The sequence below is a fragment of the Lycium barbarum genome, chromosome 4 (genome assembly GCF_019175385.1).
Source record: "Lycium barbarum isolate Lr01 chromosome 4, ASM1917538v2, whole genome shotgun sequence".
Lineage (NCBI taxonomy): Eukaryota > Viridiplantae > Streptophyta > Magnoliopsida > Solanales > Solanaceae > Lycium > Lycium barbarum.
Genome location: NC_083340.1, coordinates 115,661,388 through 115,675,872, shown reverse-complemented (window position 1 = coordinate 115,675,872; position 14,485 = coordinate 115,661,388). Strand labels below are relative to the sequence as shown.

At 36.8% G+C, this 14,485-nt stretch overlaps 1 pseudogene; it reads left to right on the top strand.

Moving 5' to 3' along the window:
- The first annotated feature begins 5,722 nt into the window (after window positions 1-5,722).
- LOC132637691 (E3 ubiquitin-protein ligase WAV3-like) lies at window positions 5,723-13,737 on the top strand (annotated as a pseudogene).
- Window positions 13,738-14,485: the final 748 nt, after the last annotated feature.

Genomic DNA, 14,485 nt, shown 5'->3' with positions numbered 1-14,485 from the left:
ATTCGACTCTTATAATTTTCATCACTCCGTCCGAAACCATTTTCCATCGGACATCACATACGTATTCTCAAGTGTTATATGCATTAGATAAAATATGCAAGCATGAATATGACTTTCATATAATAAGCAACAAGACTATGGAGTAAAAGACTCAATCTTAGCTTTTTTTTCATCCTTTAACGAGTATTTTCGAGTGATGAGAACACATAATCAACAAGTTAGACAGACATAATATAAAAAGCATCAAATAGGAGATTTATATCTCACATCATGATTCACATCAACCGATCTAAGCTATCAGCTAATGTCTGCATGCTTTGGCATTCAAACAAGGAAAGTAAATAGTTCAATACTAAACAACTTCCCAAATAATGACAACGGTATCCAATACAAGTACTCGTCACCTCACAAGTATAGGACCCTTTTTATTTAACCGTTACTCCCTCTTTATTCGTCAATTTACCAACCACACGTTTTAAAAAGGGTTAAATAAGGTCTCAACTTGTTTATTTTGAAGTCTGAACTTTCGTAAAGCTTCTAAATGATCTCAATAAGTTCAAATACGAATTCTACATAAGCATAATAGTTTATAAACAAACATATTACTATATTAATATTTCGAACCCAAAAAGGTAATCCCAACCCCTGGAGGGCAAAACTATAGTTTCTTCCCATAATCAGTTTACCCATAACCCATAGAGCCTAAATCTCGAAAACGACTTAAATCCAACTTCAATTCGATTAACAATTTGAAGAATTTGATATTTTCAAATTAAGGCTTTGAAATCCCAATTTTTCAACCCAAATCATGATTTCAATGATCAAATCCCGCAATAATCTAAGATAGAATGATAAAAGAGGTTAGAATCTTACCCATGCAAAAAATCTTGATAAACCTTTCAAAAATCTTTCAAAACTGAGGTCTCTAGCTCAAAATATGTAATGAAATGAAATGTCTTAGTTCGATTTTGGAGAAAAAGAACTATAATACTACCAGTGACATCATAGGTGCGGCCCAATTTCTGCTTCTGTGGTAAAAACCTCGCAGATACGAGAACCACTCACCACCTTAGACCCGTAGATGCAGACATACACCCGCAGGAGCGATGCATCTTCTGGGACCTTACCTTCGCAGGTGCGACCCCCTTCACCCTAGCTAAACTTCCCACCTGCGGCTCACCTCTCGAAGGTGCAGCTCTGCAGGTGCGGTCACACCAGAACCAGATGAATCAGAAATCTTCTAAATCTCCAAATAATAATTTTAACCCTCGGGACTCATCTAGAACCCCAGACACAAACCAAATATGCATTTCAGTCATAAAACGCGCTATGAACCTGCTCTCGCACTCAAAACACCCAAACACCCATATGGGGTCATCTTGTTCCGATGTTGATCGTGGTAACTCCAATTTATCATAAAAGCTAGTTTCTCAACCAAGAGTCCAAAACACACTCGAACCCCTTAGGATCTATCCAGACTATCCAAAAAAGTCATAAATCACGTTTTGGACCTAACGAAACTATCCAAACTCACATACGATTTCATTAACTCTAGATGTTAACTTGGGTAGCCATCTCCATTTCTTAAAGATTTCCAATATATCATTTTTCTTTTTTGAAACTCACCTGATTGCCTCGAAAATCATGCATCCATACCCCAAGTCAAAAACATCATTTTAAAGCTACGGGAAAGGTCATTTAGGGAAAAAGGGATAAAATCTCAAAACAGCTAATGGGTCGTTACATCAGCTACCACTTAAACACACGTTTGTCGTCAGACGGAAAGGAAAAGAAAGTAGCTAAATTGTCGAAAGGCTAATGACTATTTGGGTTATCCATTTATATTCCTTTCAATCGTTGGGCCCTTGGCCATGTCTTGGTAATTTCACTAAAGGTTTACGGGCTTTTAATTGGTATATACAGTCTAGTGTGTATGAATATGCAACTGAAACACTATTTTGTGTATATGGTTAATTTACTTTGTTCTTTCTTAGATAATTTTTGCTAGGTTTAGATGCTCTTTAATTGCATTTTTATTTTTCCCCTCCCCTTTTTGCATGGAACTATCATCGCGGGTCACTTGGGACAAATATATACTTCAAGCCATTGTTGGGCCAGAGGCCCAACATTCCTATTTCTTCAATCGAGTCCGAGGTTTAGAAGGCCGAACCATGGGTGAAGATGGCAACTAGTGGGCTTCGGTAGGCCCACTAGCCTAACTTTCTCTCTTCATTTTTATAAAATGTATATGTACATATATGTAGGGATGCTTGTGTAAATATTGGAACCCGAATGGATACGAACTTAGATATTTTAGGCAAACAATGTATATCGTTTAGAATGGATAGGAACCCTCAAATGATTTCAAAACTGAGACCCAACAATAGATAAATGATATGTCTTCAAGAATTCGAACAAGAGATGGTTCTCACAAATTTCCTTTTTACAAAAACTTAAGTTTGAAACAGTTTAAGTTGGAAATTTCAAAAACCGATAAAAATGAAAGCAAATTGGACAATTTTGAGAAAACTTCACCTTTTCTTCTTTCAACTCAAGGATGTATAAAGACTAACCTGATTTCAAAATCATAAGTGTTGTGGAAATGGATTTTAACTTACTCAAACTAACTTAAGGGATTTTCCAAAACACTTTTGGTCCAAGCCCACCTTAAGTTAAACAAACAAACGGAATTACATTTTTGACTTTAGTTTGAGCAAAGGATTCAAAATGGAGTGTGGTGGACCTTCAAAATGGATAAAAATAAAGTATATCATTTTAAAAAGAAAACACTTTCTTATATACTTGTATAAAACCATGACATTTTTATAAGGGAAATATATTCAAAGTTTTCAATAAATTTCCTAAGGACAAAAGACATGACATTGGACCAAGTCTTAGTTGAGATCTACTTAAGAGAAACCTTAAGTCTGCTTTGGTCCGAAAATGAAATGATTTCAACCCTTATATACATTTTCAAAGGAAATCCAACCTTTTTATCATTGAATAAAGGATTTTTGCCAAAAACACTTTACGATATGCCATGACAGTTTTTACAAGAAAGAAAGCCATTTTACCAAATAATTACAATTAATCTCACATTAAAGCTCGAAGGTCAACTGTATTCTACGGATCCTTAATACTAGGGTGCTTAAAACCTTCCTTAGGGAATCACCAGAACCCTTACCTCAAACTCTGGTTTAAAAATGATTTTTCTCTTGTTTGAATAAACCCTTTTAACTTGGTTTCCTAATTTCCCTTATAAATTAGGTGGTGACTCTAAAAAAATACAAAAATCCAATAGAGTCCACAACCTCGAAGTAGCTTTTGTGCTTCGCGTAAAAATGAACTGTAACACAGCACCCCTTTCACGTTCATACTTTTGAATTCTTCTTGAGTCTGCTTTTGGTATGGATGATGGAACATGTTGACAGACCTGTTTCATTGATCATGTGCTGCTCTGTGTCTGCAACTGGTCTTCTCCAATCCTTCACCACTGATCACTTGTGGGTCATTAATCCATTGCACCTGATGACCAGTGATCATCCCTCTTCTGCATATGATGACTCTTTGGTATAGAAAATGCTTGCACATTTGTTCTAATTCTTCATTTAATTATTTTTTTACTGAGTCATCTCTCCCTTTTGCTGCCTTGTTAAGTTGTTCTATTCATTGAATCATTTGTGCTGCATACTGAACATCTCTGTAGGCTGGGTCACTTCTTTCTTTGTGCTTGTCTGCTTCATATGTATTTATTCATTGCTGGAATAAATCATGCTTTCAATCTTGACTAACTCTTTGACTTCTGATTTTGTTCTGGCTCTGTGATGGAACATGTTTGCAGACCTGGTTCTTCTATTAACCTGATTCACATGCTTTGTCTACAAACTCTTTAGCTGAACAATTACCTCTCCTCCTTGATGACCTGTGACCATTCATCCATTGTACTTGATGACTCCTTTGTACACATATTCTATTGCTCATGTGTCTTCATTCTTCTTTGCTGCTTTATTGAAATGAAACATGTCCTTGGACATCTTCTTACCATCCTGTGTTGACTGCTTCTTCAGACATTTTATATTGTTCGAAACTTCTACTTCACTAGCTTTCTTCAAATGCTTGCCCATACACCTTATATCAACCCTATGTGTTATCACTGTGCTTTCTTGCTTGGATCTTTCACCATGCCTTTAAGCTGGTTTACTTGTTCAGGTCCTTTTACTTTGTCAATCATCAAAATTTCACATATGGATTTATACCAACATTATGAAATTAGGATAAACAATTAGAAGTTTTTTGACTTTTTGAGATTTTTAGTTTGAGAATTTACTATGAAGTAACTTTTAAATATTTAACTTTTAAAAAAAGGATTTATTAAGCAATTTTGGTTCAACTTTAGCAAAGTTTTACTGGGCTTCCGCCCCAAATGGACGCCCAGAACGTTAGGGATATGCCCCCTAGCACGCCTCGGTGCATTTTTTATACGCCTTGCCCTAGGGCTCGCCTAAAAAAACGCCTTTCAAAATACTGAATTCAAGTAAGTCAACCAATAAAGAATCAATGAAACGAAATGATATACAAATATAATGCAAAGGCCCTCCATCAACAGTATACACAACTTCCCCAATATAGTATATGTGACCCATGGGGGACTCACGAGGTCCATACACCACTCGGTTCCATTTCCCGTCGGGTTCTCAGCCACTTAGGCTTCCAATATCAACACTTAGATAATTAGGCTCTCATTACTTGTCCTTAGCCAATTCGAATCTTATCATTCACCTCACTTCGTCCAATCCCATTTCCCATCGGACATCACATATGTATCCTCAAGTGTAATATGCATGAGATACCATAAAAGCATGAATATGACAAACACATAATAAGCAACAAGGCTATGAGATAAAAGGCTCAATCTTAGCTCTTTTTCATCCTTAAACAAGTATTTTGGAGTGATGAGAACACATATCCAACAAGTAAGACAGGAATATAATATAAAAGCATTAAATAGGAGTTCATATCTCACATCACGATTCACATCAATCGATCTAAGATATTAGCTAATGCCTACACTCTTTAGCATTCAAACAATGAAAGTAAATAGTTCAGTACTAAACAACTTCCCAAATTATGTCACTGGTACTCGATACAAGTGTTCGTCACCTCACAAGTATGAGACCCCCTTTATTTACTTATTACTCCCTTTTTATTAGTCAATATACCAACCACACGTTTTAAATAGAGTCAAGTAAGGTCTCGACTTGGATGTTTTGAAGTCTGAAGCTCACAACAAAGCCTTAACCTTTCATAAAGCTTCCGAACGATCCCAATCTGTTGAAATATGAATTTTACATCAAGATACGAGCCCGTAAACACTCATATTGCTATATAATTTTCAAACCCAAAAAGGTAACCTGGAATGCCGGAGGGCAAAAATGTAATTTCATCCCAAAATTAGATTACTCGTAACCCATAGAGCCTAAATCCCAAAAATGACACAAGTCTGACTTCAACTCGATTTTCAATTTGAACAATTTAATATTTTCAACTTAGGGCTTTGAAATCCCAATGTTCCTACTCAAATCATAATTTCAATGATCAAATCCCTTAAGAATCTAAGATAGAATGATAAATGGGAGGTTAGAATCTTAACCCGAGATGAATTGTGATAAACCCTTGGAAAATCTCCAAAAATCGAGGTCTCTAACTCAAGATATGAAATGAAATGTCTAGGTTCGATTTTGGGGAAAAGAACTACAACACTGCTAGTGACATTGCAGGTGCGTCAAACCTAGCAGATGCGAGAACCACTTAACCACTCTAGGCCCGCAGATGCGAACATCCTCCCGCAGGTGGAATGCTGCTCTGTGACCTTACCTTCGCAGGTGCGACCCCCTCCCCCTTAGCCAAACTTCACACCTACGGCCCACCTCTCACAGGTGTGGCTACGTAGGTTCCACTAGAAGTCCGCATGTGCGATCACACCAAAACCAGCTGAATCAGAAATCCTCTAAGTTTCCCAAAAATGATTTTAACCTTCGGAACTCATCCAGAATCGCCCGGACACAAATCAAATACGCATTTTAGTCACACACTACGAACCTGCTCGCGCACACAAAACACACATATGGGGTCGTCTTAACCCGATGTTGACCATGGTCAACTCTAATTCATCATAAAAGCTAGTTTCTCAACCAAGAACCAAAACACACTTGAGCCCCTCGGATCCATCCCGACTATCCACTAAGTCATAAATTATATTCCTGACCTAACGGAACTGTCCAAACACACATACAGGTTCGTTAACCACAGTGTTGACTTTTGTCAACCATCTCTTTTTTATTTATTTTTATATTTTTTTTATTTTTATATTTTTTTTAACATAAGGATTTCCAATATATCCTTTTTCTTTTCCGAAACTCACCCGATTTCCTCGAAAATCATGCCACCAATCTCTGCAAGTCAAAAACATCATCTTAAAGCTACAGGAAGGTTATTTAGTGAAAAGGGGATAAACCTTAATACGACCTAACGGGTCATTACATTCCAGCTGCAAGTGCTCCTATTAGAATTAAAGTCCTTGAAGGACAAAGTCTAATTGCAAGGCTGAAGGGTGATAGACCATTAGTTCTAAAGATAAAACTCCTTGAAGATGGAGAGGAGCAAATAATCAAGATGGTCTTAATAATGAGGCAAGTGCTTTCAAAAAGCACCACAACATAATACTTCATAGACCTTGGAAGAGGTTCAAGTAACTGAAAATGATGAAAAATGAAGAGATCTTAATAAATTTTGTCGCATTAGAACTGATATCAAATGACAGTTGACCATATTTTTGATAAAATGTAAAGCTCAATATCTAAATTATGACGAGGATCTTCAAATCAAATTTGTCATTTGTGGACAAATAGATCTGTTAAAATCTTATGCATTAATAACATTAAAGCTGAACTTATCTCTTAAATTACTCCATCTCTATCTCGTCATCAATCAAACTCTCACTTCTCAATATATATTCAATTCGGTTTCACATAAAACCAGTCACTTGCATTGTTTCCCTTTTTGCTTCTCATCTCTCTCTCTCCCTCCCTCCCTCTCTGAAAAATAAAATAAAAAAATGGCAGAGATGTGGCGCAAACTGACTATCATTTAAGCCTAAGGCTCCGTTTGGACATGGTTTGAAACCATAGTTTGAAATATGATTTCAAACCATGTTTGAACATACAATTTGGATATTTGAAGTTGTATTTTTCTCTGATAGACATAAAAACCCCACAAATTATGAAAACTATCAAAACATTCTCAATTCTTATATAATCTTATCAAATGAGCAAATCATAGTTTATAACAAAATTAGTACACTACTAGAAGACTTTTCTCAAAAATGCAACATCAATTAATCAAACTTTACTTCAACAAAATCGAAAATTTAACATAAATAGTAATGTAACTACTATTTAATATAATCTTCCCACACAAATTAAAGATTGATAGACATAAATAAAGGTTGGTGGAATTTAATGAGATTGGTAAATGATTGATGAAGATAATTGTTAAAAATATTTTACCAACTTATGAATCTTTTTTTACAAAATATTAATTTATGAGTTAAATTTTGTATTTAAAAAGGTTGAAATCATGGTTTCAAACCCTAAACTATGCTTTTTGAATAATTTGGGTTCAAACTATAATTTTAAATCAGATTTCAAATCATGACTGAAAATTGATGACTGAAAATTGATGAGCAAAAGCTGGTTTGAAAATTGATGAAACGCCTACTAAGCGTAACGTTAATAATTCCCAAAACGAGCCCTCCTTCCATAACTCCCAGTCCGGATCACCCGCAATCCCACCGTCCTCCTCCTCTTTGTCCCGTTCTCCCAGGAGCTTCAGCACCACCACGCGAGCCTCCAAGGTCCGTCTTTCATTTTCTACTCTCTCTTTTTTTTCCTTGTTTTGATATTTTCAATTTCCCGTTTTTGTCATTAGGAAATTCTCCATCCTTGTTCCCGTTCTTACTTTTTGGCGGCCACTAATTTGCTGCTGGAGCTTGTGCTTTTCTCTAACTAAAATTCATATCTTTCTTTTACTAATCTACCCTTCATTTGTGATTTTGTTCTGCATTTACTATTATTTTGGACGTATCAATCAAGGTAATATTTGGATCTTAAATTTTGTCATGTTTTTTGGGCATCGATTTCAGGAATTAATAAACTAACAAAATCCATCTTTACAAGATACTGAAACCAGGATTATGCTTGCGAAGACAGGAATACATCGACAATATTGTCCTCATTTGCTTTTAACGCCCATTTAAAGTTCCCAGATTAAAAAAATGTCCTTTTGTAGTAAAAAATAAAAGGTTGACCTTTCTTGGCTTTTTTCATACAGACGTTTTAAGTTGACTTTGTAATCAGTAAAAACATCTTCTTCTTTTTATCAACACTGAAAATGACCACTAACCTTTCTAGAGTTAAAAGAAAAAGATATTGGTGGTTAGAATGCAACCAGGGGTGGATCCACTAAGACTCGTGGGGATGCCACGCCACCCGCAAGCTTCCGACGAAACCCCTATGTATATATAGGTGTGTATATATAACACATGGTAAATAATTAAAGTGGCACCTGGATAACAAAAGATTACCGTAGTGCCACTGGTGAAGGGCGACTGGGCCAAGCTTCTGTGCTTGGAAGTGTGGGATCGAACCACAGCAAAAACACTTTTAAAAAAAAAAAAAAGCTCAACTTACAGGCTACAGCATCTGCAAGAGCTTCTTATCTCTTTCTTTTTCTTTTACTTCCAGTTGACTTAGTTTAAATGAAGGATATTTATGATATTAGTAATCTTATTGGAAGTTTTATGTTTTTTTCACTTCAAGATCTCAGCCGAATGTGGGGTGTAAGCTATAAACAAATATTTCATCTGAAAAGACAGAAAACCCGAATCAAAGCCTGAAAAGACGAATAACCCAACACGAAACCCAAATGATTTAATGACGCATGGCACCCGGAAACTCCAAATCCTAGATCCGCCTCTGAATGCAACTCATGCGTAAAGTACAATCTCACTAAGCTGCGCTTAAATGGTACTGTCCTAACCAGGGGCGGAGCCAAGTGTAATCGAGGGGGTTCCGAACCCGCTCGGCAGAAAATTACAGTGTATATTGAAGGTTAAAATTATTTTATTATGTATATATGGTAGGTGTTGAACCCCCTTGGCTTCTTCGTATGTTTACTTCTTCATATTTTTGAACCCCCTTATAGAAAATTCTGGCTCCGCCACTGGTCCTAACCATGTTTCACGTCAGTCGCAATTCCTTACTCACAAAGGTAGATATGGGCGGTCAAGAATTTCTTCAAAAATGTGGGATCGAACCACAGCAAAAACACTTTTAAAAAAAAAAAAAAAACTCAACTTACAGGCTACAGCATCTGCAAGAGCTTCTTATCTCTTTCTTTTTCTTTTACTTCCAGTTGACTTAGTTTAAATGAAGGATATTTATGATATTAGTAATCTTATTGGAAGTTTTATGTTTTTTTCACTTCAAGATCTCAGCCGAATGTGGGGTGTAAGCTATAAACAAATATTTCATCTGAAAAGACAGAAAACCCGAATCAAAGCCTGAAAAGACGAATAACCCAACACGAAACCCAAATGATTTAATGACGCATGGCACCCGGAAACTCCAAATCCTAGATCCGCCTCTGAATGCAACTCATGCGTAAAGTACAATCTCACTAAGCTGCGCTTAAATGGTATTGTCCTAACCAGGGGCGGAGCCAAGTGTAATCGAGGGGGTTCATCCGAACCCCCTCGGCAGAAAATTACAGTGTATATTGAAGGTTAAAATTATTTTATTATGTATATATGGTAGGTGTTGAACCCCCTTGGCTTCTTCGTATGTTTACTTCTTCATATTTTTGAACCCCCTTATAGAAAATTCTGGCTCCGCCACTGGTCCTAACCATGTTTCACGTCAGTCGCAATTCCTTACTCACAAAGGTAGATATGGGCGGTCAAGAATTTCTTCAAAAATGTGGGATCGAACCACAGCAAAAACACTTTTAAAAAAAAAAAAAAAACTCAACTTACAGGCTACAGCATCTGCAAGAGCTTCTTATCTCTTTCTTTTTCTTTTACTTCCAGTTGACTTAGTTTAAATGAAGGATATTTATGATATTAGTAATCTTATTGGAAGTTTTATGTTTTTTTCACTTCAAGATCTCAGCCGAATGTGGGGTGTAAGCTATAAACAAATATTTCATCTGAAAAGACAGAAAACCCGAATCAAAGCCTGAAAAGACGAATAACCCAACACGAAACCCAAATGATTTAATGACGCATGGCACCCGGAAACTCCAAATCCTAGATCCGCCTCTGAATGCAACTCATGCGTAAAGTACAATCTCACTAAGCTGCGCTTAAATGGTATTGTCCTAACCAGGGGCGGAGCCAAGTGTAATCGAGGGGGTTCATCCGAACCCCCTCGGCAGAAAATTACAGTGTATATTGAAGGTTAAAATTATTTTATTATGTATATATGGTAGGTGTTGAACCCCCTTGGCTTCTTCGTATGTTTACTTCTTCATATTTTTGAACCCCCTTATAGAAAATTCTGGCTCCGCCACTGGTCCTAACCATGTTTCACGTCAGTCGCAATTCCTTACTCACAAAGGTAGATATGGGCGGTCAAGAATTTCTTCAAAATAACAGCAGCATCCGGACCAGTTTGTGTATACTTCAACTATTCTACAAATTATTTTTTACCTCTTGCTTGCATAGGTATTAGATAACTGCTGTTTTCCCATTCGAGACAAGTAATCGTCTGTGGTTTAGACAAATGAGCAATCTCTACTCTTGGTTAAGACTCTTTTCCCTTGTTTTCCTTATTTTCTTTTGAGCCGAGGGTCTTTCGGAAACAGCCTCTCTACCTTCCAAGGTGGGGGTAAGGTCTGCGTACACTTTACCCTCCCCAGACCCCACATTGTGAGATTCAACTGGGTATGTTGTTATAGGTGAAATGAAAATATTTGAGTGACTTTTTTCTATTATAAAATAATGTTGAGTGACTTTCTGAGATAATTACTGTTAGTTGAGTGACTTTTGTGTTACAAAGAAAAATTGAGTGATTTTCTGAGATAATTACCATTAGTTGAGTGTGTTACAAAATAAAATTGAATGACTTTTTGAGATAAAACTGTTAGTTAAGTGATCTTCTTAGAAATTAACTCAATAGCAAACTAGTATCAAGTCCTCATGTATATTTTATTGGAACATTCACTTCCAATTAAATTGTTAATTATTTTATTAAGTTTCTTGAAATGTATGACCCCTAATATCGTGTTAAAAACAGAGAATGTCCAGGTAGTTACGCTCTCCTTCCAATTATATGACCCAAACTGATCTAAGTGAAAATTCGTAATGATTAATGTGCTGCTTTGCTGTTTAATTTGTTGTTACAGCGAATATGTGTCATTTACCTTGGGAGTATGAAAGATGGGAATGGTCAGGCTATATTCATTGCTGAATGCAGCCATGCTTTCCACTTCAGTTTAATTGGAAATAGTGTTAAAGCATGGAAACCACCTTGTCCCATCTGCAGATGCAAATGGCAGGAGATCCCTCTCCAATTTCCAAATGCAGGAAGGTCTCGCATGTCTCCTTACCATGTATCACTTGAAGATCCTGTTAACTTCTCTCGTCCACTACCAATAATTGCTCCACCCTGTCCTCAGCATGTTCAATTTTCATATGATGAGCCTCTTCCGAACATCAGCATGGATCATACCACCTCACCTTCTATCCTCATGAAATCTTTTGTAGAATTTCCTGCAGTTGTTGCTGCTCAAGATGTGCCAAAATTTGCAGTTCTTGTTGGAGTAAGAGCACCACCACTCTTAGATGGTGCTCAGGACCTAGAGCGTGCACCTATTGACCTGGTCACGGCGCTAGATGTTAGTGGGAGCATGAATGGATCAAAGTTGACTCTCTTGAAGCAAGCAATGTGCATAGAGAACTTGGGGCTTTCCAACCAGCTAGCTATTGTTACTTTCTCATCAAGAGCTCATATAAACTTCCCCTTACAAAGGATGACTGAACAAGGGCGTCAAGAGGCTCTACTGGCTATAAATGGTAGTTCAGCAAGTGGTGGGACAAATATTTTGGAAGGACTCAAGATGGGGACTCGTGTTCTTGAAGAAAGGCGTGAAAAGAATCCAGTTGCGAGTATCATTCTCTTGTCTGATGGGGGAGACACTTATAACGGTGATAACAGGAACTAATGTAATGGAAATAAAAACCGTAGATCCTCAAATCCAACATTGATCCCTCGATATCTGATTATTTTGCCATCTTCCGTTCGTCCTTGCAATAGAGAAGTGGCAGAGGCAGAGGATCTGTCAACTTTCCCTGTTCATACATTTGGCTTTGGTTCAGACCATGATTCTTCTGCTATGCATGCTACATGCTATTTCTGATGCATCAGGTGGCACATTTTCATTCATTGAATCGCTTGTTACTGTTCAAGATGCCTTTGTAATGTGTATTCAGGGGTGGATTTAAAGGGGCCCGAGGGTGTTCACGGCAAAAAATTACAGTGTATATATAAGGTAGATTTTCTGTATTTATGTACATATATTAACTTTTGAACAAATGCAAAAGGTTAGCTCAAACGGTCCAGGGTGTTCAAAATTGTCTCTATTGTCCTAGGTTCGATTCCCATTGAGAACATTATTTTTTTATATTCAGCTTTTGTTTTTTCCGAATCCCTTGAATGAAAATCCTGGATCCGCCACTGTGTGTATTGGTGGTCTCCTCAGTGTTGTAGCCCAGGAGCTTCATCTTAACTGCATAGCACCATCACCCGGAGTAGACATTGTTTCCATCCCTTCAGGCAGATATGTAAGTGAAATTTATGAACAAGGACAGCAAGCCGTAGTTAACATAGGGGACTTGTATGCAGATGAGGAGAAACAATTTCTTGTATACATTCCCGAGGGAAGGGTAGAAACATCAACATCATTCTTGAAAATGGTATGTTCTTACAAAAATATTGTGTCCAATGAGATGATGAGAGTGGAGGGTGAGACAGTTAAGATACGCCAGCCTCAAGTTCTGTCTCCTGCAGATGTAATAGTATGTCTGGAGGTTGATAGGCAGATAAACCGGCTAGCAGTAACAGAAACGATAGAAGAAGCACAAGAGATGGTAGAGAGGGGGGATATTGAGGGTGCACAAGCTATGCTAACTAACAGAAGATCTTCTCTTTTATCTTCAGCATCTGCCCAAGCAGGTGATAGTCTTTGTAACAGGCTTGATGCTGAACTGACCGAAATCAGAGAGAGGATGGCAAGGGAAGAACTCTACGAGCAGATGGGACGAGCCTATGTGCTCTCCGGTTTGAGCTCACAGTCATGGCAGAGAGCCACAACTAGGGGTGATAGTACGACGCAGATAATACTACAAGATGGGAGTTCAAGCAATACCTATGAAATTCCAAGTATGACAAAGCATGGTTTCTAAGTCACAGAGCTTAACCTTTACCAATCCTCGTTGAACAAATTGCTAGCTCCATTAGTTCTCATGGTGATAAATAAATAGAAGGACATCTCATGCTTTACTCCCTGGAATTAAGTTTTAGTATTCTGCCTTTTCCTGTTCCCATTAGTCATTAACGAACAGATTATTTTAGTTTGACTTCTCAATAAATTGGAATGAAAAATTTAGAGTTTTCAGTTTTATACCTATTCACCTATTTTCTGAATGCTCTCTATTTATTGGTTAATTTTTTTCCTTTTCTTTTTGTTTGTTTTATAATTGAAGCAAGAAAACTATTATAACTCCTCCTGCCTCAACTCCTTGCCCTCCAAGAAGCAAGAACAAGAGGATTTCACATAATCACTTTGGAGATGATCATATTACGTCTAATACTTGTGAATTTACCTGTGCTTTGCACGATCAAGAAATATATTAATAAATTTGCTGAAATGATTTTTTGGTAAATTTAATCGATATTGAAGAGATAAAAATTTGCATCTATATATGTATGCAAATATTACTTCAATAAATAGATTAAATTACAAGTAGGCTATTTTCATCAGAGTTTAAAGTTTAGAAAAGTGAGTTCTTCATGAAACTAAAATCACATGGCAGAGACACTGTCCTATAACACGCACATCACTTGCATAAATTTCCATGCACACCTGAAAATTTTATTTTATGCAGTGCTTGAAAACAAATATTTTGAAAAAAAAAAAATTTACTTCTACAAGACGAACTAAAGAGTACGTGAAAATACTGCCTTTTATCACATTTCACAGCGTTCTTTCATTAGGAATAGTGAAAATTGGCACAACTCTTACGATTTTACGTGTATTCAAATTAAAACTCATATGAGGGCAATTTTGTTCCCCTGCTTAATATATATATATTTTTTTAATTCTTTTCCAAAGTTTGTACAACTAAAAGCGTAGTCAAATTTCAGAACAT